The following is a 26,442-nucleotide window of genomic DNA, read 5'->3' on the forward strand; positions in this document are numbered from 1 at the left end:
GAAAGCTTGCCCACTCTAACCTGAAGCTTCCCAGCACACTGCTGGCCAGGGCCTCTGAGGTGTGCGTCCTGGTGCGCTCACCAGCCTCTCAGACAGCACTCAGCCAAGAGGATGCTAGACGGGCGACAGACCCTCACTGAGAACCTACTGTGTGCAAAGCCCTCAGCACACTGGGGGGTGAGGGTAAAAACCAGGAGAAGGCAGGACCCTGCATCTCCTCGGGGACCCAGGGCCCCTGTAGACCAGACCACCCAGCGAGACCCCACAGGGTGTCCCCAGACCAAGTCTGACCTCTGGCCGAGGCCCCTCAGGAGAAGCCCGATGTGGAAGAAGGAAGAGAGGAGAGAGTGTGGCCGAGGGAGAGCAGCGGCTCCTCTGCTTCTCCTGCTCCTTCCAGACCTCTGGGCCCCGCAGGGCAGGGCTGCCTAGGACTGTCCCTCACCCCACCTGTGCCCGGCACTCAGCTCCTCCGTCTGCCCCAGGAGCTGGAGAACTGCGCCGAGGACCCCAGCTCTGGCACCAACTGATCGCGAGTGCAGCCAAGCTCGCCAGCCTGGGCAGCTGGCTCTAAATGCTGGTTAATTGGCACTGCACAGCAGAGGGCTATGAGGGGTGGGCTTTGAAGTCACCTGGTGTGACTTGTCCAGTGGGAACAATGGGCCACCCAGCCAGAGGAGAGTCTCAGCTCCTAATTAGGTGCCGCTTTGAACACGGAGGAATCAGATTAACAAGATTTACGGCGCTGTTTCACAGCGTGGTGGGTTGCCACTGCTCTCTGATCACGGTTTGATGCCAAAACCTTGTTCTCTAAATCAAAGGTTCTCCCAAAACTCTCTGACGAGCCTTGGGTTTCTGCTGCGCGTCTCTGCTGGGGAGCTAATAGCCTTCACCTCCTTCCCATCACTCCTGGTGCCCACCTGCTTTTGATTCGCTAAAGAAGAATTCACAGGGCTGTGACACCTCACACAGCCCACTTTGAGGGGAGCAAGGGGCGGCTGGGGTAGCCCCATTTTGCAAAGCTTGCTGGCTCAAGGTCACAAGCGAGCTGGCCAATCTCACCCTGGGGCCAACAGCATCCAGCCTGCAGACCCCTCTGCCTCAGCTCTTGGCAGCTGTGGGTTTGCTGGGCCATGGAGAATCCACTGGGCAATTTCCCACTGTTGGCGTCTGTTTGCAAGCCTTGGGGGCATCTGGTTCACAGTCTCTGAGAAGACTGAGACATCACAGAGCCAGCCTGCGCTGCCTGGCCTTGCTACCTCTTCTGCTCAGGCGGGACATCCCCTCCCACCCCCTCTCTGGACTTTGCTGGCACAGCTCCCCTCCACTCTTCCCGCTGGGATGTCCCCCTCTCTCCCCTCCACTTTGCTAAACTCACACCCTCCAAAACCCAGCTCCACCCCTGCTCTTCTTTACCACCGTCACTGGACCTTTCTTTCCTTCTCTGAGATCTTCTAGCCCCAAACCCCTGTCACCTTGAGCAATAGTTCTTGACTTGTGTTCCACTGATTAATGTTACTACCTTTGCTCAGTATTTTGTCCTGTCTCCCCTATGACACTATGGCATAGGGACAGGAACAGCGTCTGTGTCATCTCTGTGTCCCCCACAGTAAAGACTGGCTGATAATAAACATTCTAACTGCTGTGGCACTCTGGGAGACACAGGGAGAGAAGATGCACCCTGCCCTCAGTTTCCCCATCTGCAAAACAGGAGCGAGGCCCTCATCCTGCTTCCTTCATGGGGCTGCCGGGGCATCCAGGATGACACTGGACAGAAGCATGTACTTTGGGGGAGGTAGGGCAGTGCAGTGGGTGGAGTAAACCTGTGGCAGGGGAATGAGCCGTGGCAGGGAGGCTGGGGACCACTGAGGCTTAGACAAATCAATTCCTCTCTCCGAGCCTCAGTTTCCCTATATATAAACAGGGTTGGCCCCAGGACTCACAGGATGCATACATTAACTCACTTAATCCTCACAACCACCTCTGGAGTATGTTCTATTAGCTCCATCTCACAAGTGAAGAAAGGTCTAAAAAACAGCCTATAGGGGCCGGCCCCATGGACGAGTGGTTATGTTTGCACACTCTGCTTTGGCGGCCCAGGGTTCACCAGTTCGGATCCTGGGCACGGACCTACACACCGCTCATCAAGCCATGCTGTGACAGCATCCCACATAAAAGAACTAGAATAACTTACAACTAGGAAATACCACTATGTACTGGGGCTTTGGGGAGGAAAAAAAGAGGAAGATTGGCAACAGATGTTAGCTCAGGGCCAATCTTCCTCACCAAAAAAAATAGCCTATAGGTGGAGGAGGCGGGACTCAAACCCAGAAAACATGTAGCTCCAGAACCGCCTTCTTCACCACTGTGCTCACTCTCCGCTGGGCCCTGGCTAAGCTTTGGTGGAGCTTATTGTTTCTGAAACTTGATGAACCTCTCTGGGCCTCTGTTTTCCCATCTGAGGGGTGGGCATACAGTGACACTCTCTAGATGATTTCTGCTAGGCCAAGGCAGGCTGCTCCTCTGGGCCCCTTACAGACCTCACTCCAAATCTCTCCCACCTGGAATTATCCTGCCCCTTGAATTATCCACCCCATAAGCTGTGCCTCCCGCATCTCTTCCTTCCAATTTTCTGGCCCCACCCCCCTCATCCACAGAAGGCTCCTGTCTCCCTCTGCACTTCAGCCCTCATCATCCTCAAGGTGACTCACCATGCTAGGGAAAGCCAGACCAGCACTGGGGCTCTCTGTTCCCTGACCTCCTGCCTCCAGGGCCCTTTGGCTTCCATTCCCTCCCGCCTCCATCCCAGGACGCAGGCTGGCCCTCATCCCCACCACAGCTCTGGGTCAGACCTCCACACCTGGCCCCCCTTTGCCTTTCCTTAGCTCTCTTGCCACAATTCTTTCACTGCATCGAGACCTTCACACCCCACTCTCTCCATCACTGCTCTTCTGTCCTCACTCCCTTTGCTGGGCTTCTACAGTCCGTCACTGTAATTAATCCCTCAGATGCCCTGCCGCTTTCTCTCCTTAGGCAACACTTTCATGAAACCCCAACGTAGATGAACCCAACTAGCACCCTGTTGGCACCTATAGCTGGAAAGTCCCATGTTGTTGGAGAAAATGAACCACCGTGAAGCCTGTGCCCTCCTAGAGCCCGAAATCTCGCCCCTCGAGGGACCCCAGCATTGCCAGGCGCCATCACCACTGGCTCACTCTCCTGCTCTCCAAGAGGGCAATGTGTCCCTCCTCCGCTCTCCTCATATGCTCCATCTCCATCACTCTTGATCAGCCCTCCCTCCATTCTCACGGAGGAAGCAGAAGCCAGTAGAGGTGAACCACTCATCTGCCCACTGCAGATCCTGCTTCTGCCCACACCCCCTCTTCCTGCCTGAGAAGGGGTCATGCTGCCCATCAGACTTGAGCTGTTCCCTTTGGACTCTGATCCTAGGAATCTGACTCTCACCACTGTGTGGCCCTTGGGCATCACCCATCTTGCCCTCTCTACTGGATCCCCCATCCTTCCCACCAACAAACAATCATGTTGTGGGATCTCCCATCCTTTAAAAATCCCCTCCTTTAATTATGCTGAGTTTAAAAAATCCAATCTCAGAAGGTTAGATACAGTATGATCCCACTTATATAACACTCATGAAATAACAAAACTACAGAGCAGGAGGACACGGTAGTGGCAGCCTGGCGAGGGGCGATGAGGGAAGGGAGGTGGTAGCACAAAGAGCCTCAGAGTGACAGAACATTCTGTGTCTTGATGGTGGTGGTGGTTACGCAAAGCTACATGTGTGATACAATTACACAGAACTGCACACGCACACACACACGTGTGAACACATGTAAACTGGGAAATCTGAGTAAGCTCTGATGTTTGTACCAATGTCGGTGACCTGGTTTGATGCTGTACCAGAGTGACACAGAACGCCACCACTGACGGGGACTGTGTGGAGGGTGTCGGGGACCTGCCTGTGCATTCCTTGGCGATTTCCTGTGAATCCCCCATCCAGGCACCACTCCGTTTCTCTTCTCCTCTTCACCACGAAATTTCCAGAAAGAGTCGATGGCACCCTTTCTCCCTTCCCTCTCTTCCTCTCTCCTCAGTCCACTTTAAACTGGATTCTGTTCATCCCTTCACAACACTTCTCTCGTCCCAGCCCCCTACGGCCTCCATTTTGTCAAACACAAGGGTGGCGTCTATGTCTCCACCCTACCCTTCCTCACAGCCGCACTGACCAGGGCTGACTTCGCCCTCCTTTTGGAACCCACTTGGCTTCTGGGAGGCCGCACCATCCTGGCTTTCCTCGCTCTCCCTGGGTGCCAGCCTCCTGTGCTGGCTCTTTCTTCTCCATCAACGCTCCATGTTGGTGAGCCCAGGGTCCAGGCCTTGGTCCTCTCTCTCCACCATCCACATCTCTTCCTGGGTGGTCTACACTATGCCTATAAACACCACCTATAGCTGCTGGCTCCCACATCTCCATCCATGCTCAACCCTCTCCCTGAGCTCCAGGCTTGTGAACCCAACCGCCAATGCACATCTCCGCTCAAGGAGGCAGCCAAAAACGAACTCCTGTCTGACCCCCAATCCCGAACCTCCATTTGTCCTCCCCATTGCAGAAAATGGCCACAGTGGCTCAAGCCAGGAATCGAGGGCTCCTCCTTGCCTCCTTCATGTCCCTGTCCCTCCTCTACCCCCAGTTCTGCCTGCATGATGGGTCTGGAATCGTCTGCCTGTCTCCATCCCCATGCTACCATGTTGACTCATGCTTCCATCACTTCTGCGTTACCCATTTCCCCTCTTGGCCTGCCTGCAGCAGCCAGAGAGATCTTTCAAAAGCATAAATCAGATCAGTCACCACCCTGCTTAACCCATCAGTAGCTCATCGCTGCCCCTCAGAAAACATCTCAGTTCCTCCCTATTTGCCATGCAAACACCCTCATTTGGGAGCCCCTCCCCCATGCCACATAGCCTCCTCTTCCTCCACTCAGGGCCCTCCCACAGGTGCTCCCTCACCTGAGAGAGGCCTGGGCCTCATCTCACTGGTGTCCCCATTCATCCCATCACTGCACCATTAGCAATTTTACATTCCCTCTCTGCCTTCATTCTGTTAGTGTCTGCCTACCCCACCAGCTTGCACAGTCAGCACCTGGTGCATAGTAGGCGCTCAATAATGCTTGCTGAGTGAATAGACACACTCTCCCTGGTCTCCTCCAACCCCTGCCCCAGCAGCATCCTCTCTTCCCCTGAGACGAGGCTGGCTCGCTTGTGCATGGGGGAGGATGCATATGTCTATATATATACCCACACACTCCACTCTCCCCCAAGCAGTAACTGATACCTAGATGACTCGATGACATGGATAATTTCCCCACGTCTTCCTGGGAGCCGCCCCTAGCGGTAAAGGTTTGCTGTTTTATGGCCCCTAGAAGACATCAGCTGTAATGTGCTAAAATTATAACCTAGTAGAGTCATCCATTTAAATACTCAAGGCTGGGCGCTATTCCCGGGTGTCCTGGATGCCAATGGTGGATCTGGCTGTCTGGGATGCTGAACTCCCAGGGCTGGACACCGGAGTTGGCCTAGCCTATTCTACAGGGTGACTGGTCACATGTGGGATGCAACAGTGCCTCAGATGGTGTCCAGCACACCATAGGTGCTTAATATGGGGCACTCTCTATTCCTTTCACACATCAGTGGGGCATTGTGAGGAAATGATGCAGCCCTACTCAGCATGGGCTCATCACGCAGCATCAGGACCAGGCAGGGTATGACTGAGGGGGTGTGGAGCGGATGAGGGTTATTTACGGAAGCCAGAGTTTGGCTTAGCCTTACTGCTAAAATGAGTGGAATCCTATGAAAATGGCATGAACTGTCCTTAGAGGTAATAAGCTCCCCATCACCTGAGGTGTCCAGGCAGAGCTGGACATCATAGGGGGAGGGTTTGCGCCAGCTGCTCTTCTTCAGCCCTGCGGTGTTGGGACCTGGGCCACAAGTTGGGCAGAGCTTCAGGGTCAAACAGACACAAGTTCAAATCCCACGTCTACCACTAACGGTTTGAGTGACCCTGAGCAAGTCACACCTCAGTGCTCAAATGCAGTTTCCTCACCCCCACAGAGAGAGAACATATACAGGATTCTGCATACAGTAGCAGCCTACTGAATGTTAGTCCATCCCCTCTCTGGTTCCCTCTGAATCGAGGTAAACACCTCCAGCTGGGTGCTGCAGTGCCCCAAATATTCTTCCTGCCCATCCCCAACAGGTGCCCAGGTCCACCCTCCTCTCTATCTGAAGCCTAGTGCTCGTGCCACCGCCTCGAGGAAGCCACTCCTGGCTGCTCCGATAGGCGCTGGGCTCCTCCTCACTTGCAGGCTGTGGCACACATCACGTGTTGGAGGATGGTGGTTGGGCAAGCGTGGCTAGCATATCTCTGGTGTCTTACAGTCAGTGAGTGGGGGGAGGGGAGAGTGCTGTGCGTGAGTGTGCATGTCCTACAATAGTGACAGCAAACACTTATATTGCACTTACTAGTACCAGGCACTTTACAAGCAACTAACTCATTTAATCTACACAACAAAGTTAAGAGGCAGATACTATTCTTAGCTCTATTTTAGTGATTGGGGAATTGAGGCCCAGAGAGCTTAAGTGACTTATCCAAGGTCACACAGCAGTAAATGGCAAAGCCAGATTTGCACCCAGGCAGTGTGGTCCCAGAGACTGTGCTCCTAATGCTGACCTGCACCCTTAGCCTCTCCATGCAGACATGGCTCTCCACTGTGGGCCCTTCCACAAGTCCTGCAGAAAGTCAGGACTCATCCCAGGGAGACGGTGGTGGTGTTTCATGACCTTGGGGGCCAAGAGACACGCCACAATGCACCCCCATGTACACACATGCAGGCATTAGTGAACACATGCAGACTCATGCACACAACAGGAGCAAAGAGCCACCGCTACCAGTCCCATGCCTGAGAGTCTTGCCTGCCCCTCCCCAAGCCTCCCTGGGTGGGGAGTGAATGGGGAAGCCGCAGGTGCTGCCCACCTCAGCTGTCAAGTGTATCCTAGATGTTAAAATCAAATCCTGGTCCGCCCAGGTGGTAAGATCCTTTCACACAGGTGGTAACCTGGAGGCTCAGAGAGGGTTGAACATTCTCCTTACATCACACAGCAAGTCAGGGCAAAACTGGGCCAGTGGCCTGGCCTAGAAAGTTCCCCAAAAATGCTTTCTCACACCATCCCAGGGTCCCCTCCATAATCCCCAGTTCCAGACATCTCCTCTATTCCTACTTGCTTTGAGCAAGACAGAAAGAAATAGAGCTGAAGAGAGAAAAAAAGAAGAGAAAGAGGGGAAACAAAATTGAGAAGGAGAGAAACCCAGGAGAAGAGAGGAGAGGGGAGAAGCAGGAGCAAAAGTCTGAGCAGAGAGCTCTGGGGCACCTGGCTCAGCTACCTGCTCACCAGTCCCCTGGCCAGCTCCGTTCACCGGCAGCTGCGCCCGCAGGAGCGTGGCGAGGCGGGGGTTAACTCTCCGCTGTGGAGCAGAAAATGAGGTTCCAGTTATTAGTTGATTTATTGCTCTGTCCTCAATCTGCGCTCGGGTCCTGGAAGGAAATGTTCCACTCGAAAGCATTAAGCATCTTCAAAGAGCAGAGGCATTAAAAATTGAAATCATAAAATAGACACGTAAATACAGCGAGGTGAGAGGGGGGCAGCCCCCTAAGCAGGAGGGGGTGAAGGTGGCAGGCCCGGCAGGCCCAGGTCCCAGCCGGCCTCTGGGGCTGCCGCACACATGCAGGAGCCAATTGTGTCTACTGAGGCGAAGGGGGTGTTCCTGCCCAGAAGTGGTGCCCGAGCATCGCTCGCAGTGCCCAAGACCCCTCCATCAGCACACCACATCTTAGGGGGCGGAATTGCCCTGTGTTTGAAAACGTGATTTCCTCTTGGTAGAGGATCATAAGCTCAGCCCCGGGCCTGGCAGATAATGGGGGGAGAGGGACGGGGTGGGGGGGGAGTGGACAGCCAGGAGGGCTCAGCTGACTTCTGCCTTAGCCAGTGTGTTGGTGGGAAGAGGAAGGGGCAGCTTCTTCTGTGCCAGGACTCAGGCCGCTCTGCAGGGGAGGGGGCCCCAGCGGACAGGCCCCCACACCGAGGGCCTCCTCAGCATTGCTCAGACCCCACTGTACACCCGGGGTTTGGTTCAGCCATGTGGGGAAGGGCTGCCTCCAGCCATGGCTGGGCCTCAGAGGGGAGTGGCCAAAGAGGGTTCCTGTCTGTCCTCAGCATGTCTGGGCAGGGGAGTCACGGGGCAGGTCATACAGCCCATGCCCTCTCCACACAAAGGCTGGGGGCCTGGGGAGCTGGGAGTGAGGTCCAGGGGCTGCCTAGAAGCCAGCACCCAAGAAGGTACTCAGCAGCACCTAGAGAGATGGTGCCATCCTCCCGACGGGCCAAAGCTCACATCTCTGACTTGTCACCACCCTCCTAGAGAGCCACCCTTGTCCAGGGCCTAAAGAAGGCTTTGCCATGTCCCTCAGGTGCACACACAGGCCTACCTGGGAAGACACACATGTGTGAACATGTGGGGGCAGAACTGAAAGGGTGTGGCATCCCAGACACACACATGTTAAAGAGCCAAGTGTACATATGCCCACGTCCTCAGATGTATGTACACAGGAGCACACGCAATGCATGTGTGACCACATGCCTGCACACGCCCACATGTGTGCACACAAGCACGTGCAAACACTTGCACATGTATAGGCACACCTTCATGCATACACATGTCTATGCATGTATATGATCACCTGACAGCACACACATGTGCATGCCCACACACATGTATAGTTTCACGTGTCCACACACACATTACACAGGTGTGTGCCCATATGTGAGTGCCCACACCCATGTACACAGGCAAGCCTCTGGACCCCAATATCAGGACCCAAAGATGGGGGTCAGGAGCCATTTGGCAGGGTTCTCGTGAGAGAGGACTGGGTGCAGGGAGCACCACTTCCTCTGGCAATGGGGATTCCTCAGTTTTGGCCCCTTGGCCTTGGCCACACTCATAAACCCCCCGGGGTCAGGGGCTCTGGTTCTGTGCCTTCCCCAGACCCTGGCTCCAGGCTGTGTGATCTTGGACAAACCCTTGCCCCTCTTGACCCACATGCTCTATGGGCTACAGGGGCCTCCCTGACTGTGACAGCGTCTTCTCCCCTGGGCTCATTTCCTCATTTCTGGCAGCAAGAGAGGCTGGGACTGGACCGGGGTGGAGGTGAGCAGGGAGAGGGACAAGGTGCCCGTCTGTGTTTCAGGGGGCAGGGCCTGGGTTGGCATAAGCAGAACAGGAGTCAAAGTCTCCAGTAAATGGCCAGCAGGGCGGCACACCAACAATGACCTGGGGAGGGGGATCCAGCAGAGAGCTGGACTTCAGGGAGGGGGATGGGCAGGCCACTCTCCCGTGCCAGGGCCTCTGGCAGGGGGCATCTCCTCCAACCCTCTGCTCACCTCCTCCGTGAGACAGTCAGCCCAGCTTTGCTGGGCAGTCGGGGCCATGACCCGGGGCTGAGCAGCCCCCAGGACTGGGATGGTGGGTGTGAACGTAGAGTAGAACCCCACAAAGTCTCCTCCCAGCCTCAGGGACATTTCCACTCGGGGCTCTGAGATGCCATCTGCAAGCAGTCCTTTCAGGATAACAGGGTGGTGATCAGCTGAGATGTCCTCCCTTTTCTTTGGAGCATAAACACCCTTCTCTACACAAGACCATCCCCACCACCCCTCCCGGGTGGGCCTCAGCTGACCACAGAGCCACATGGCGCCAGAATGGCATCAGTCCTCTCTGAGGCCAGCGTTGAAAACTCAGACACCTCCCAAGTCAGGCTGTAATGACAGTGGGGAGGGGCAGTCGAGGAGAGGCGAGGGGAGCAGCCACCACCGACTCCACCGGGGCTCCCATGGGTGTGGGGTTCTGGGCTTCTGACTTCTCAAGAGATGCCAGAAAGCCTGATCTTGATGGGAAACCTCCCAATCTTTCCAAAATCTATGGGCTGAGATTTTAACCACCTTCTGTGGCTGAAATATACATACTCTCTCACACACATCCATGTATCCGCACACTCACGCTTATTCTCACTGCACTCATATTCTCACACGCACACATAAACACACAGTACACATTCTCACATACACACTTATACACCTAAATACTCACGAACACACTCACAGTCACATACACACACTCTCCTACACATGCATGTACTCACGCACTCATACTTGCACACACACACTCACACAAACACACACATACACACTTACATTCTCATATACATTTACACGCATACAAACACACTCATAGTCACATACACACACTCTCATACACATACATGTACTCTCACACAAACATTTGCTCACATACACTCACACCATCACACATGTACACACACACACAAACACACTCTCACACATACACACACATACGCATGCCTCTATGGGGCAGATTCTGCCTCTGAGCCACCATTTGAGATCTCTGACCCTTACGGAGATGAAGAGTCCAGGCTGAGAGACAGTGAGGCTGTGCTCAGAGTCACACAGCGTGTCAGTGGGGGAGCCAGACCCAGAACTCAGATTTCCGCCATCAAGGCCTCAGCTCTCCTTCCTTCCAGCTCAGCTTCCCTAGGAGTGGGAGACAGTGTCAGCCCACCGCCCCGCCCCGCCTCCCTCCTTCTGCCCCTCCCTCACTCCATCTCTCATCCCTGCACATCAACAACCACCTCCATTTTACCAAGCACGCCCCACCAGCACTCCTCACCCGCATCACACCACCCCTTCCCCCACTTCCCCTACTTGCCCCCCAAGGCTAGGGTGGGGGGGCATCCTCAGCTGTAGAACCACTCCTGGCCCGGGCACCTCTTTCCCCTACATGTAATTTTTCTTAATTGGAGCTCGTTAATTATCCCCATGTTTTCCAGAGGAAATAAACAGCAATTAGAAAAATAAGTGGTATTTTTATTCTCCAGCAGACTCAGCAGCACGACGCCCCATCCCATCCCGGCCCCTGATGGCCAGTCCAGCCACCCACCAGGTCCGCTCGCCTGCCCTCTCTCTCTGCATCCGTCCCCACATGTGTGTGAGCAAAGGGACTGCCACCAGGCCACCCCAGCAGCAGGTCGCCTCTTGGAATCTGCTTGAAAAACCATAAATTGCTGAGAAAGGGCCTCCTTCCCTGTGCAACAGAAGGTTAGAGTGTTTAAAGAGAGCAGTGGAACTGTTTTTATTAATCAAAACTGCTATAAAGAAAGCATTTCAATTAACATAATTATCCCGATTGAGAAAAGCAGTCCTTACCCCATAGATACTTTTCAGACTAAAGATGCAAGCTGTCACAATCAGTCATAATTAAGTAAAGCGAGCTATTTTTTTTCCTCTCACTCCCTTCCCCTTTTGGGCACCCACTCCTCCCTGGGTTAGATCTCAGAGTGCAGACAAGGCAGACGTCACACCCTCAGTGCACTCGCGCACCCTCTCACACCCAGCTGCCTCTTGAGCTGCATTTCCAGGAGGGAGCACCCACACCATGCCCCTCTCCCGTGCCTGGCCTCAGCATGGCCTCCAGCCTCCTGGAGAAGGAAGCCTTCATCCCCTCACTCCCACCCAATGATGAGTCCCAGGGTACTGTCCCTCCCAGACCCCGGCAGGGACTTTCCTGGGGCAGCAGGCCCAGGGGGCATAATGAGGGAGAGCAGACAGCCACTAGACACCCTGATCATCACCCTGGTCCAAGCCACTGGCCCCTCCCACCTGGATGTTCACATCCACCCCCAACCACCTCCCCAGTCCACTCTTGACTCAACTTCAGGCCATTTTCCCACGTAACAGCCAGAAAGCTGTCCATACCACAGGTCTAAATATATAACCCTCCCCATCCCAGCTTAAAGCCCTTCCTGGCCCTCACAGAGGCCTGGCCTAACCCCTTTCAGCCACACCTCCTGCTACCCCTCCCTGAGCTTGCTCCACCCCAGCAACATTAGCCTTGCCTCATCCCTTTGAGTTTCTACCACAGGGCCTTTGCACACCCTATTTCCTCTGTCTGCTGCTCCCATCACTCCAGCTACCGCCTCCCACCCTCTCAGCTCACCCATTCATCTTGCAGCACTTGGCCCCAGGTGTCATCTCCTCAGGGAAGCCCTCCTCGACCTCCCTGATCTGGCCAATCCCCTCTTAAACCCTCTCACAGCACCACATATCCGCCCCTTGGTGGTCTGTGCACAGCACATACAGAGACTTTATTCCTGCTGGTTTGTTTATTTGTATTTTTTATTTATTCACTGCTGTATCCCACTGCCAATCACAGTGCTTGGCTCATGGTAAGTGCTTATGAAATATTCGTGGAAGGAAAGAAGGAAGAGAGGGAGGAAGCAGGAGGGAGCCGCAGCCCAGGGTGCTCTCCAGGAGACTGTGCCAACCATGTCTGCTGAGGGCCTTTCGAAGAGGAAGTAAGGGGAACTCTCTACTCCCCTCACCCCATCTGGCCATCATTACTCTCCCCGTTTTACAGATGTGGCCCCAGAGAGAGGCAGGATGTGCCTAAGGTTACAGTGACCCAGTGCAGAGTCCGGGCCTGCCCCAGGTCCTGAGAATGTCTCTTTTGAGGGGGTACGAGGAGGGAAGATACAAGAAAACCCCCTGTGGGGACAGTGTCCCCCTTGGGTTCGGGGGATGTGTGCCCTGGGCCTTTCCTCCCTCTGGGCCTCAGCTTCCCCACATGCAAAATGGCAGCCTGGAGCAGGCAACTCCCTCCGCCCTCCGCCCATGTCCCCCACTCCTCCCTACCCTGACATCTAAGACCCCTCAAAACTTCAGATGCCCTTCCTCCTCCCCCTGCAGAGCCCCCAGCAGATGCTGACAAATGCACCTGCTCACCATGTACCTGCCACCCTCCAAGGCCACCCAGGGAGGGTGAAGCTGGGTGCCTGCTGCTCCCCCCATCAGCACCTGGAGGGTGACACGTGTGTGGGTGACACCATGAACGTATTTTACCCCAACACGCTGCAGTTTCCTCCCTGAAAAGGTGCTTATTTTTTAGTACATCTTAAACAGGAACGGCAAAGTGTGTGGTCAGCACTTTTTAAACAGCTTGTTAACGCCCCGTAAAGCTCAGTGCTGGCCGAGGAGCCAGCTCACTCCTGGCCCTGGTGTGGGCCAAACACCCCTGCAGCCTGCTCTCTGAGCACACGGAGCTGAGCCTCTGGCTGGACTCCAGCGTGGCCAGGGGGCCGGGGAACTAGACACTCCCCAACAAAACAATGCCCGGAGCCCCACTGGGGCCACAGGACCCGGCGACTCTTTGGGAACAGCAGACTTGGGCCTTGCCTGGCAGAGGGAAGAGGAACGAGCACCGGCTTTGTAGTCAGCTGGCCCAGCTCTTGGCCTCTTACCAGCTGTGGTGACCTGAGGCCAGGGACCAAACCTCTCTGGGCCTCAAGTTTCCTCATCTGTGACATGGCAGTGCTAACTCCTATCTCAGGGCTATTTTGAAGAGTAAGGCAGGTAATAAACACCGAGTGCCAGGGAACATTTGATTGTTAAGAGTGGTAATGGCATCACAGTTTTGTGTTTTAAAGGGTCCTTACCTTTTAGAGACATACACTGAAACATTTATGGATAAAATTATACGGTGTCAACACACCCCAGTGGTGACTGGAGTGGGTGGGTATAGAGGAAACGAGTCTGGTCGTGAGCTGATGCTCGACGAAGGGAGCGTGGGGTTCAACAGTCTCTCCACTTTCGTGTGGGCTGACGTTTTCACACCCAACTATCACACAGGCTCCCAGCAGGTGTTCGCCACCCCCGAGGGGACACTGTCACTCCAGGGGGCCTCGGAAGCCTGGGACCCCTCACAGGGCAGGATTCAGAGACAGGCAACGTACAGCACCAGGAAGGGGAATTCCGGGGCTGAGCCTTCCCACGTCCCCTGGAGGCTCCCGCAGCGCCCAGAGGGAGAGACGGGCAGGTGAGAGGCCCTACAACCTGGAGACTTGGGAGCCCAGGGGAGTCGGGCAGCCTGTTTCAGGTCCACCATACCAGCTGTGTGACACAGGAACCATGGCTTAGCCTCTCTGAGTTCCAGGTTCCCAGTGCTAAAACGAGGACTGCAACACCCCACCCACCGCATCATGTCCGTATAGCGGGGCCTGGCCTGAGGCAGGTGCTGGATCACCCTTAGACCTGTCCCACCTTCCTCAGCGAATTTAAATACAACGCCTGTCATCCACTGTCCGCTGTGGTAGGCAGGGGCTCTGACGCCGGGCACGGGGTGCAGACCCGATAAGGACCACCCTTGCCCTCAGGAAGCTCCCGGGGGAAAAGACATTTTTTAAGCTACCCAGGACGGAGCAGAGCCTCCGGAAGTGGGGCCCAGGACTGCGGGCCCCGGGAGAAGAGGACTCGCGGGCGGGCGACGGCGAGGACGTGCGCACTGACACGGCGCCCCCGCGGCCGCCTCCCGAGCGCTCCCCACGCACCGGCCGGCCGCCGTCCTCCGGCCCCCACCGCCCGCCAGCGAGGCACCGAGGCGCAGGCGGGCGCGGCACGAGCCTGGGGCTGAAGCCAGCCCTCTGCAGGCCTCAGTTTCTTCACCCGCGAAATGGGGCGGGACGGCCCCAGGCCCAGGGCACCCACCCGCAGGCACGAGAGGCAGGCGGCCCGGAGCGGGAGGAGGCGGCGTCCCGAAGGTTCCAAAAGCAGCGGGGCGGCGCGAGGTAAGCGGGGCGGGGGCGGCGGAGAACGCGACAGCTCGGGGCGGGGCTCGGTGCGCGGCTGCTTCCCCGGCTTATATTTTTAGATGGACTACTTTCTCGCCCCGCCCCTTGCCTCAGTAGGAGGAAGAACACAGAAATAGCTGCTGTGCCGTCGGCACGCTATATATAGTGGGCACAAACCCGCGCCCGGCCGCGCCCGCCCCGCAGAGCAGGAGCTGGGGGAGGGCGATCCCCTGCCCCCGGCCGCAGGCGCATGCACGTGCACGGCCGGACGCGGTGCTCGGGCGGCCTGCTCTGGCCTGTCCCACGCGGGCTTGAGAGGGCGCGGGGCAACCCCAGCCGGAGAGCTAGGAGTAATGGCACGACTGGCTCCGCACAGAGGGATTCATATCCACCATCTTGTTTAACTCTCAGAATTCTCCCGTGAGAAGGAAACAATCGCCATGTTACAGATGGAGAAACTGAGGCCCAGGGAGGGGAAAAGGCCTTCCTGGGTCCCACAGAAACCTAATGGCAGAGCCTGTTAACCCCCGCCAATCCCCCCTACCCCCGGCTCCATGAGCAGCCCGGTCAGAGATGGAGCCTGTCTCTGCCGGGCCTGGGAAAGCCAGGACATCTGGGACGCCTGTGCTGAAGAAGTGGCTGGCAAAATTCCTGAACATGTCCCTGTGGGCTTCAGAGACAGGTGTGCCCGCGGGCTCCAGCACACACCGCGGGGCTTATGTGGGAGCCGCTGCCCCGGTCTGGCTCCTGTGCCTATCCCCTGGCTACTGACTTTTGGGCTCAAGTGCAGAACTTCATCTTTCCAAATCTAAAATTCTATTTGGTTTGGTGGGTTTTAGTCCAGAGCCTCCCGTGGCTGAGCACCCAAACTGCGAACCGCCTCTCGCTGGCAGAGGAGGGGCACTGCACCTTCATCTAAGTGGCAGAAGATTGGGGCAGGATGAGGCCAGAGCCCCGAAGTGCACCAAAGGTGACCTTCCTCCCACAGACCAGTGTCCACTTCTTCAGGCCGTTGGTCCTGCCCAAGTCCTCCGGAGTGCACTGACACTGGGCACCATGTTTACCCCATCACGGAGCTCCTGAATCCATCACGGAGCTCCTGAATCCACTCAGAGGCCCCAGTCACCCTGGGGATGGGTAGGGCAGAAGCCTGCATCCCTGCAGTGGTTCACACCACCCACTGGGGCTGCGGTCCCCTGCCTTGGCAGCAGCCCCGCCCTGCCTGGCCCGGCTGCAGCAGCTGCCACAGAGCAGAGGAGGAAGGACTCTGGGCCACGGCAACAGCCAGCCCCCAGGAGGGAAGGACGTGGGTCCTGTTCTCAGGGGACCTGGATGTACAGACTTGGCACAGGAAAAAATGAGCTTGCTGTTGCTACAACCTCTGTTCAGCTGCTGGATGTCCACATGCAAAAGAATGAAGGTGGACCCTTGTCTTACACCACACACAAAAAGGAACTCCAAATGGATTAAAGATCTAAACATAAGACCTGAAACTATAAAACTCCTAGAAGAAAACATAGGGGAAAAGCTTCATGACATTGGATTGGCAGTGCTCTTAGATGTGACACCAAGAGCACATGCAACAAAAGCAAAAAGAGAGCCAGCCCAGTGTGGCGCAGCAGTTGAGTTCATACGTTCCGCTTCTCAGTGGCCCAGGGTTTGCAGGTTCGGATCCCAGGTGCGGACATGGCACCGCTTGGCAAAAGCCATGCTGTGGTAGGCGTCCCACATATAATGTAGAGGAAGATGGGCATGGATGTTAGCTCAGGGCCAGTCTTCCTCAGCAAAAAGAGGAGGATTGGCAGTAGTTAGCATAGAGCTAATCTTCCTCCAAAAAAAAAGCAAAAAGAGATAAATGGGACTACATCAAACTTACAAACTTCTGCAGAGCAAAGGAAATAACAGAGGAAAAGGCATCCTAGGGAACAGGAGAAAATATTTGCAAACATATATCTGATAAGGGGTTAATATCCAGGATATATAAAGAATTGTTACAATTCAACACCAAAAATCAAATAATCCAATCAAAAAACGGGCATGGGATTTCAACAGCCATTTCTCCAAAGATGTACAAATGGGGGAAAGGGGGATGTACCTCAAACTAAGCTTCTTCAGGGAGGACTCCCAGGTCAGGGCTGTCTCCTCCCTCAGGCTGGGCCCTCTCCCCAACCAACTGCCGGCAGAGATGGCCCCTGGGTGCCCCTCCCCTGCTCATCCACCTGGGCCAGTGGGGACAGACGCGGCCTTGGGGCAGGCATTTCAGACAGCCGCCTCTCCTGCCCCCCAGGCTATGTGGTTAGTACTCAGCCTGCCATGGCCATTTATCACAGCCACGCCACGTGCCCCCCAGCTCAGGGCAGGTGGGCTACACTGGAGCCTGCCTGAGTCGCTCCCAGAGCCTGCCCAGTCCCTGAGCCAGCCAGAGACCAAGGCCTCACTGTAGGCTGGGCTCTGGATGAGGGCCACACCTGGAAGAGGGCTCTCCCCGCCTCACTCTGCCCACCTCCCAACTGCCAGGGAGGGGTCTCGAGGGGCAGCTCCAGCTCTAGCTTGGGGATCAGATGGAGCTAATGGGAACCCCACGTTGTCCACTTCCTCCCAGCTGTGTGACCTCGGGCAGGCCTCATCCTGTCTGAGCCCATTTCTTCATCTGTAATATGGGTGTCACACTACCCCCTTGCCTGCCTTCAAAAGGAGCCAAGGAGATAGCATGTGCCCAATGCTTGGAATGTAAAGGAAGCATAATGAATGGTGGGCCCCTTCCCTTTCTGTTGAATTCAGACTGCTTGGGTTCAAATCCCCAGGTGGCCACTTACAGGCTGTGTTACCTTGGGCAAGTTACTTAACCTGTCTGTGTCAGTTTCTTCTTCTGTAGAAACAGCTTCATGGGTTGTGGTGAAGATTAAATAAATAAGGATTTGTGAAATTCCTGGAACAGCGCCTGGCGTGCAGCAGGCACTGTAGAAGCGTTAGCTGGGTTTGCTGTTGGTAAGCTATTGGTGTCCTATTTCATGGGGCTGTTCTGAGGTCTGGACATAGCCTAGTATATGCAAGCTTCTGCAAACTAGAGAGTCCATCCCCTCTGATTGTTGAAAGTCTGTCTGCTTTAACCCTCCTTCTCTGCAAGGCTTTATGGAGCCCTCACTGCCCCAGGAGCCCAGGCGGCGCTGGGAGGGAGGCAAGGAAGACTCCGCCCTGCCTTTGAGCAGCTCAGGGGCCAGTAGGGGGGCGGGGGGGGGGGGGCGGGGTGAGGCTGGCATACCCTGACCAGCGAGCAGCTGCAGAGTTGGGCTATGGGAGGAGGTGCAGGGGAACCCCAAGGACTGAGCTAGGCTCAAGGCCGAAAGCCAGAAGGCCAGGCACAGGGAGCCACAGCCAGTGTTCAGGCAATGGGGAGACACTGAGAGTTCTTGAGGAGAGGAGCAGAGTGGGCAGAGCTGGCCTCAGCCCTGCCCTGCAGGTGTGCAAGCCCACAGGACAGGAGAATCCAGAGCTGAGGGGCTGGGGAGCTGAGGGAGGCACAACCATCAGGGGCTGTGGCCCAGGGCCCACCCCACACGTCCTGTCCAGGCAATCCTTGCCCTGTGCCCCAGCATCAGCCTCGTGCAGGGAGAGGGTCTTCCTGCCTGGAACTGGCCAGCCCGCCTGACCCAGATCAGGCATCTGACACCCATTCCCCAGATCATGGGCTTCTGTGGGGTGCAGGAATGGCTGGACAGATGCAGCCCCATCTTGGCCAGCCTGGACCTTGAGGTGAGAGAGCATCACACATCTCCTGGCTCCTCAGCCTTCCAGCTGTGTGGCCCTAGGCAAGTTACTCAACCTCTCTGAGCTTTGGTTTCCTCATGCACACCAGAGGACACAGTTAAGGATGAAGTGAATGATGGCCTTAAAACACCTGGCACACAGTAGGTACTCAAACACCCCTCTGGGCCTCAGTTTCTCCATCTGTAAAATGAAAGGGTTGAAAGAGATGGTCTATGAGGGCCCTTTCACTATACCTCTAGGGTGGGCCCAACCCTGCACTGGAGAATGAGGGTCATCCCAGCAGGATCAGACCCAGCTCTGGTGCCCGCTCACCAAGTCCTGCCTCCCTGGGCCCAGGTGCCAGGTGCAAATGGCAAGATGACACTGAACCCACCTAGAGGCCCCTTAGCTCCAACCAAGGACTCCAGGTTCTCTGCCCCACCCCCACTGCAATGTGAACCCCAGATCCACTGTCCAGACTGCCAGGGGATGGATAGGCAGAAGGGCAGTGGCTGCTCTGATCCCACCTGACAAGTGTGGGGAAGCCTGCCATGTCCCATTCCGCCAAAAGTCTCCTGGAAGCTCCTCCTTCCCAGGGACCGTGTACTGCTTTGCTCCTGAGGACAGTGTGAGTCTCCTAACTGAGGTTTCTCTCTTCACTCTGACCACCAGGAAGCACAGGGCCAAATAGCCCAACATCAGGCCCTGTGTGTCCCTGTTCTGATATTCCCCAATCCTTTTCTTCCCTTCTTCCCCATCTTATCTTCCCTGCCCTGGATTATATCTATCTTGGTGTCACATCTGCTTGGAAGCTCTCACAAACACTTGATGGAATAAGGTGAGTATAAATAGATAACACGTAAAATGCTGGGGAAAACCCCACCCATGCCTCCTCCCCAGGTAATGGAGGACTCAGGGCCTGAGGCCTGGGGAAGGGAGAGGGGGTAAGTCGAGGCAGGCTCCAGCACTGTTCCTCTTGACTCTGGCCTCCAGCTGCACACAGGAGCTGGGAGGGCCCTGCTGTCCTCCGGGAACATTGTATAGCCTAATAATGACACTGACGGCTATAACAGGAATGTACCAAGTGCCTGCTGTGTGCCGGGCACCACTCCTAGCACAGCACAAAGCCTCCAGTTAACCCTCGAACAGCCTTGCCAGAGGGTCTGCTACCATTTTCCCTTTTCCAGATGAGACAACTGAGGCCCAGAGAGTTTAAACAACACGTCAAAGGTCACACAGCGGGTAGGTACTACAGCTGGGATGCACACCAGGCTGTGTGATGCCACAGCCAGTTCTTAACAACTACTCATACTGCCTTAGGTGGCAGAAAGGACATTGTGGGGGTGGGGGGCTCAACATGACATCCTGCCTGAGACAAGAGCCCAGTCCCTGTCCCCCACCTTCTGTCCTTCTGTGTCTGGACTGGCCCAGGACAGGCTCTCCCCATCCTTCCAGCTGCATAAGCAGGCATCAGGCCTGGGGCATGGGGAGTTGGAGGGGTGGGACACATTTACTCCACATGTAGCAATGAGGGGACAAGCAGGCAAAGGGGGTCACCAGACACTTTGGGGTAGCAGGGCAGGAGGATAAGGCAGGACTTTGACATCAGAGTGGCCTGCGCTACTTCTGAGCCTCAGCTTCCACATCTGTAACATGGGAACAGTAAGAACCTGCCAGCAGGTTCAGCTGAGGTGATGTGTATCAGATGCTTCCCTCAGGCCTGGCTCCTCGGCCAGGGGATCACCCTGAGCAAAACCAGAGCTGGGCCCCGCCAGCCCCACCCCACCACTCGTGTCAGAATCTTGCCCCGCAACTGCCTAGCTGTGTGACCTTGGGCAGGTCACTATCCCCCTCTGGCCGCAACTTCCTCAATAATAGAAAGGACATAACAGAAAAATGATCACCTACCCACGCTTGGCATACAATATCTTAGCCACTAATTATTTTTATTATCCCAGAGCACCTTGCAGCCCTGGGCACCCCTCCTTCCTGGAAGGCAGGCTGGGTGGCCAGCTGGACAGAGTCAGGGGAGTGGTTCCCAAGAGTGTGGGAGAACAGGCGAAGCCCAGGCACTAGGCTCCAATGTGGAAGCCACCCCCAGGTACCAATCCTGTAGGAGGCAGTGGAGAGCCGCCCCACTGCCCTCCTTTCCCAGAAGGCTTGCTGCTGAGGGGGGCAGACATCGGCGCACAGCCACACACGCACAGTCTCGTACATCCGGGAGCATGCACGACCACTGCGCGGGACAGCCAGAGCCTGGTGCTAGAGCCCACCCATTCCTGGCGCCCTGCAGCCACCCCCTGACCCCAGGGCATAGGATACAGGTGGGGTCAATCCCAGCTCTGCCTCTTCTTCGACTTCCCACTATGGGCCTGTTCCCCATGTGGAAACAAGGCTGACACTATCCCCTCCTGTAGGAGGAACAAGTGATGTCACATGTGTGAAGAGCCTGAGCCAGGTGCCCCTCCTTCTCCTCCTCTGCTCTCCTCCCGGCCCTACCTCTGCCTCCCTGCACCCCGTGAAAGCAGCCTCCCTATTTCCCCACAGCTCCGAGATTTCACCCTCTGTGCCCACCTCAATGCTGGCGGCCAAGAGCCCCAGGCACCAGAGCAGGGAAAGCGCCCTCCAGCCTCACACCCAGCGATGCGCCTGGCAGCCCTCAGGAACTGACAGCCAGAGGGAGGCAGCAGGAAAGAAGCCAGAGCCGCCTCCCAACCACAACCACAGGGACTGGAGCACAGAGACCCAAATCCCGCTGGCTTCAGCCTGAGCTGGCTCTGCCGCCCACCGCCCCCCCACCCCCACCCCCATGACGGCAACCAGCCACCAACCCTGGCGATAAGAATAGCTCCATTGACGGGGCCCTCCCCACATGCCAGGCCATGGTGAAAGGCTTCTCGTGCATCATCTCATCTAATCTTAACATCCTTACGAGGAAGCAACTGTTGTGCCCATTTTACAGATGAGGAAACGGAAGCATAGAGAGATTAGGAAACTTACTTGAAGTCACACAGCTCACAAGTGGTGAAGCCAGATGGTCTGGCTCAGAATTTGACCTCTTTATACTTTTCCGCTAAGTCCCCCCAGCCCCAGCACCTCAGAAATGCCCAGGACCAGAGGTCTGGTGGGGACAGAGGAGAGGGCAATGGGATCTCCCTTCTCTGCTGGGCTGAGGTGAAAATCAAAGTCACAAAGCAGTGTTTGAGGCCTATACCCTCTGACCTTTAAAGCTGAAAAGTGAGTCTCCAAGAAGAAGATGTCCCCAAGAATAGGATGTCCCTTAGGGCTCAGGCCTGACACCCAGCCCCATCATTCTCCTGTGTGAGAAATGGGGCGGTCCCACCTTGGGTCAGTGTCTCTGGCGCACACGGAAAGTCAGGCCACAGAACTCTGGCAAGCGATGATGGGGGCAAGCCCACCAATTCAGGCGAGACCCTCTCTCCAGGCCTCCTGGGCCATGCTGCGTGGGCCCAGGCCCCTTCTGGAGTGTCCCTCAAACTCCTGGTTCTCTCAGACAGGTGTCCGCCCCTGGGTGCCCACATGGGGCTTCACCTGAGGCAGGGCATCCGCCGAGGCTGAGAGCCTGGACTGCAGGGGGAGCCGGGAGCCCGCGTCCCGGCGCGACCTGCGGCTCCTCCTGCCCTCTGACAGATGCTACTGTTGTAACCATGGCTCTCAGACTTCCATAATGCCTCCCCGCAGGCTCCCCATGACACTCTGACCCACACGGGCTCTGATCCACCACAGTCTCTTCTATTCCAGAGATTCCACGGGGCCATCCCATGAGTCATAAATAATCGCATGCACATCAGATGCTGGATCCAGGTGTGCTTCAGCTTCAGCCTTGTGGACTTGAACCTGCCCCTTCCCAGCTCTGCCCCGGAACAGCATCCCTGCTGCTGATTCCTGCATCTCTGGGCCCCCCACCAGAGTCGCTTGCCCACCCTCCTGCCTGTTTCCAGGCCCTCTTGAAGTGAAGCAGCCACCCCACGCTGCCACAGCTCCGCAGGGTCTGGGACAAGCGCCGGGAGCTTGCACTTGCTGAAACAAATGGGGCGGGGGCCTGCTTGGGTGCCCAAGGGGTGGCGGGCTGGGGAGGGCAGCTGAGGGCAGTCACTGTGGGGTAGCTTCTAGGAGGGAACAAACTCCCAGCAGAGGGGCTCTCAGCATGCAGGCATGGAGGAGAGTGAAGTGGGTCACGTACAGGAAGGGTGGGTGTGCCCCAAGCCACCCAGCAGCCCCATCCCTGTGGACTATGGCCTGGTCCAGACAGCACATCCCCACTGACTTAGTGCAGCCTCCTGCTCCCATCCCCCATGCCATGGCTTCTCTGGGGACAGACTCTAGTAGTGACCAAGGGTGTAGCCTCCAACCATGCCCCTCCCCTTGGGAGGCTCCAAACTGAGAGGTAATGTGCAGGGTAGTGGGCAGTGATGGGTAGACTGTGGGGCCTGGAGAGGGAACCTGGGCCGAATCCTACTTCAGCCACCAGGGTCCATCCTCACCCTCTCAGCCTCAGCATCCCACCTCTAGGAAGGGAACAAACTGCTCCCTCTCACGGGTTATGTTGTTAAGATTAATGAGCTAATTAAAGTGTGAGAAAAGTTTCTTGTAGACTTAAAAGAGACGATCAACCATGGCAAATTAATAAGAATAAACAACCCTCCTCCAGGAAGTCTGCCTGGATTGGATCCACTGGAGGCAGTTGCTCCTTGATAGAATGGCAGGGAGGCTGCGCTGGCCTTTGCAGGGGTGTCTGAGCTGCTGAGGGCTGCTCTTCTCTGTTCCCCAGAGTCCTGCAGACTCTTCCCAATAACCAGTCCCACCCCAGGCTCTGTGCCTGCGGAACTCAGTCCACAAGGCAAAGTAACTGATGTGTGTTTTAACATTTATTGAGCACCAACTGTGTGCCAGGCTCTGTACTTGGCCTTCTCCACACACTACAACATCCAGAAGGATGCACTGTGAGGAGCCCCCTGTTACACATGAAGAAACACAGGGGAGTGGATAACACAGACAGGAGAGAAGCAAAACTCCAACTCGTCATCTCAGTCAGCCCTGCTGTGTGCTGTGTGGCAGGGTTAGGCCAGACAGGGGTGGAGGACCGGACGAGGGTGCAAGACCAGTAGCCCCATCCTCAAGCGCCCCCTGCATCCCACCTGCTGCTGCTAACAGTGTCACCTCCCCCTCCACACCCCTCCACTCCCTCCTGTGCATGGAGGCGAGGCTGACTCAGCAGACACACTTGGGCCCCCGACGCCAAATTAAAGCCAGAAGCCCTCCTTGGAACTTAAGTCCGAGAAGACACAGGAAGCCGGGGGAGGGAAAAGTGTCTGCTCCCAAACCTGCTGGGGCCTGGCCTTGCAGCCCCTCATTGAACTGTGTTTTCCAGCACGGGAATCACGTCCCGAGAACACTGACTCATCGCAGAGCACAGCCAGGCCCCTGAGGCCCAGACCAACCACCTAGAGCACTGCAGCCTCAGCTGATGCCCTGGCCTGCCCCCAACAGCCCACAGCTCTGCCCCCTGCTTAACGAGGGGCCTCCAGGACCCCTGAGCCTCACTCCTGGCTGGTGCCTGGGCCAGGTACCCCCAGGACCCCAAAACCTGCTCACCAGGAGCCCCCCGGCACCCATAACCCTGATCCTGTCAGACCAAGAAGCTGCCCTCCTCTCTTCCTCCTGCAAGCTGATTCCCAAGCCCTCCCACCCCCTTTTTCACCCTGGGACTCAACAGCACCCCCAGGAGCATGGCCAGAGGAGGGCAAACGTGGGCTCCAGAAGATGGGAGAGGAGAAAGGGGTGGGGCAGAGAGAGGGCTGAGCAGAGGAAGACGACGCCCCTGCAACCTGCCCTGCACACACACCCGCGGTCACCAACCCAGACAGTGCCTGCTTACCTCCCAGGGGTGCCAGTGGGCTCAGGGGCTCTTCAGAGGGACACCTGCAGAGAGATAGCAGGGAAGAGGTGAGATAACAGTTGAACGAGGCCCACAGACTCCTCACCCACGGGACCCGTCCTGCAGCCAACCCCACCCAAGCCTATGCCCGCAGCCCTGGGGCAGGCAGAGCAGGAGGAGACCTGGCCCCTGCCCTCTGGGAGCCCAGGGACACCAGATGCACCCACAGTCAAGAATGCACTTTCCGTAAAGCAAGCCCCGGGGCTGCAGCTGCCTGGTTGGCCACAGGAGGGACACAGTCATCCAGGAGGCGCCCTGCGACAGGCCCATAGCTCCGCGTGGGCCCTGAGGGGCGTGCACCCCAGACAGAGCAGCTGCCCCCATTCACCCACACCTGCCCATGGCAGGAGGAGCGGGAGTTCTCTGGCCCCTGGACGCACAGCACTGTTCCTCAAATCCTTCCTCCTGGGGTCAGATGTGGTGGCCAGAAAAGAGCATCCAGTTCCTCTCCTTCACCACCGACTAGGACCTTGACCTGGATCATCTCAGCTTTGTCACTGGTTCACTCTGTGACCCCAGGCCAGCCCTTTCCCCTCACTGTGCCTTGATTTCCCCATCAGTACCAGCAGGTGCATCAAGAGTCACCTGGAAGGCTTGTGCAAACACAGCTTGCTGGGCTCCATTCCCAGGGTTTCTGAGTCAGCAGGTCCAGGGTGGGGCCTGAGAATCTGTATTTCTAACAAGTTCCCAGGTGGTGCCTCACACTTTGAGAACTGCTGGTCTAGATGTGTCTGGCCAGCAAAGTGCATGGCCCACACCCTCAAGGAGTTCACAGGCTAATTGGGAAGACACACACACACACACGCATGCACGTGCATGCACACACATCTGACTCAAAGCCGCCACAGCAGGAAATTTCTAACCACCAAGGAAATCTGATAGGAGCGGGCTGTGCAGTCAGAAAAGGCTTCCTGGAGGAGGTGAAGACCTACATTACCATTTTCACACATTGCAGTTTTATTCTTACACAGGTAATTCATGCCAGCTCCCTCCAGTTAGGAGCTCTGATGGCAGAGGTCTGGAGAGCAAACGCTCACTCCAGATCATGTCTCCAGAGTCCTGACTGCCCTTCAGGGTGAGACTCTCACTGGGCTTCTGCACACCCATGCATAAAGGTGCACATGTGTGTGCACACAGACACATGGGGTTAGACACCAGGGGCAGAGCTTCTGTGCAGGTGTGTGACTGTGGTGCCCACTTAACAGTCGCCTGGGGACCTCTCCCTGTCCATACACAAAGATAGCAGTAATCGCTGCCGTCCTCACTGAGCGCCTACTGCGTGCCAGGGTCGAGCGGTGTGTGCATTAACCCTCTAATGTTCACAATGGCCCTAAGCTGGGTGCTGCTGTCATCCTAGTTTTGCAGATGAGAAAACGGAAGTGCAGCGCAGTCATTAGCATCCTGCCCAAGGACACCCAGCCAGGAGCGGCTGAGCCATGAGGTGCCAGCGTCTGTGCTCTTGACAGGGTGCTGCACCGAGGAGCTGCATGGGGACTTACCCTCACCTGTTTAACCAGACCCCCGAGATGAGTGCTCAGGGGGTTCCAATTTTTTATTTCAGGTATTGCTGGAAAACAGTATCCTGCCTCTTTGTGCACATGTGCAAGTATGTCCAAAGGGTAGGTCAAAGGGTAAACATATCTTAAATTTTGATACTCACTGCCAGATTGTCCTCCAAAAAATGTCTGTACCAATGCCCAGCTGCCCATTTCCCCCTGTGAACACCTACTTAAGAACAATTCCCATTTACTGTGTGCAGTAAGCGCCAGATTCAGCAACATCTGGGTTGTCATCTCCATTTTGCAGATGTGGAACTGAGTCTCAGAGAGGTTAAGCTGCTTGACCAAGGTCACGCAGCTAGGAAAGAGCATATCAGTTTGCCTCAGTATCATGAAGGAAGGGAGGGAGGGATATTTCTTGACCCCACATGCCCTTCCATTTTTCTGCTCTCTTTTATAGCAAAACTCAAGAGCTGTCTCT

The 26,442-nt window shown here is 56.2% G+C and overlaps 1 protein-coding gene across 8 annotated transcripts in view; it reads right to left on the minus strand.

Moving 5' to 3' along the window:
* LINGO1 (leucine rich repeat and Ig domain containing 1) overlaps positions 1-26,442 on the minus strand; it is a 210,176-nt gene that overhangs the window by 100,249 nt on the left and 83,485 nt on the right. For 7 of the 8 annotated variants that reach the window (XM_070268862.1, XM_070268870.1, XM_070268891.1 and 4 more), the window contains one exon: positions 24,403-24,446. The exons of the other annotated variant lie outside the window; for it this stretch is intronic. The gene's annotated coding sequence lies outside the window, so the exon portion shown is untranslated. The remainder of the gene's footprint in view (positions 1-24,402; positions 24,447-26,442) is intronic. 8 annotated transcript variants of the gene reach the window in all.

The sequence above is a fragment of the Equus caballus genome, chromosome 1 (genome assembly GCF_041296265.1).
Source record: "Equus caballus isolate H_3958 breed thoroughbred chromosome 1, TB-T2T, whole genome shotgun sequence".
In the NCBI taxonomy this organism is placed as follows: domain Eukaryota; kingdom Metazoa; phylum Chordata; class Mammalia; order Perissodactyla; family Equidae; genus Equus; species Equus caballus.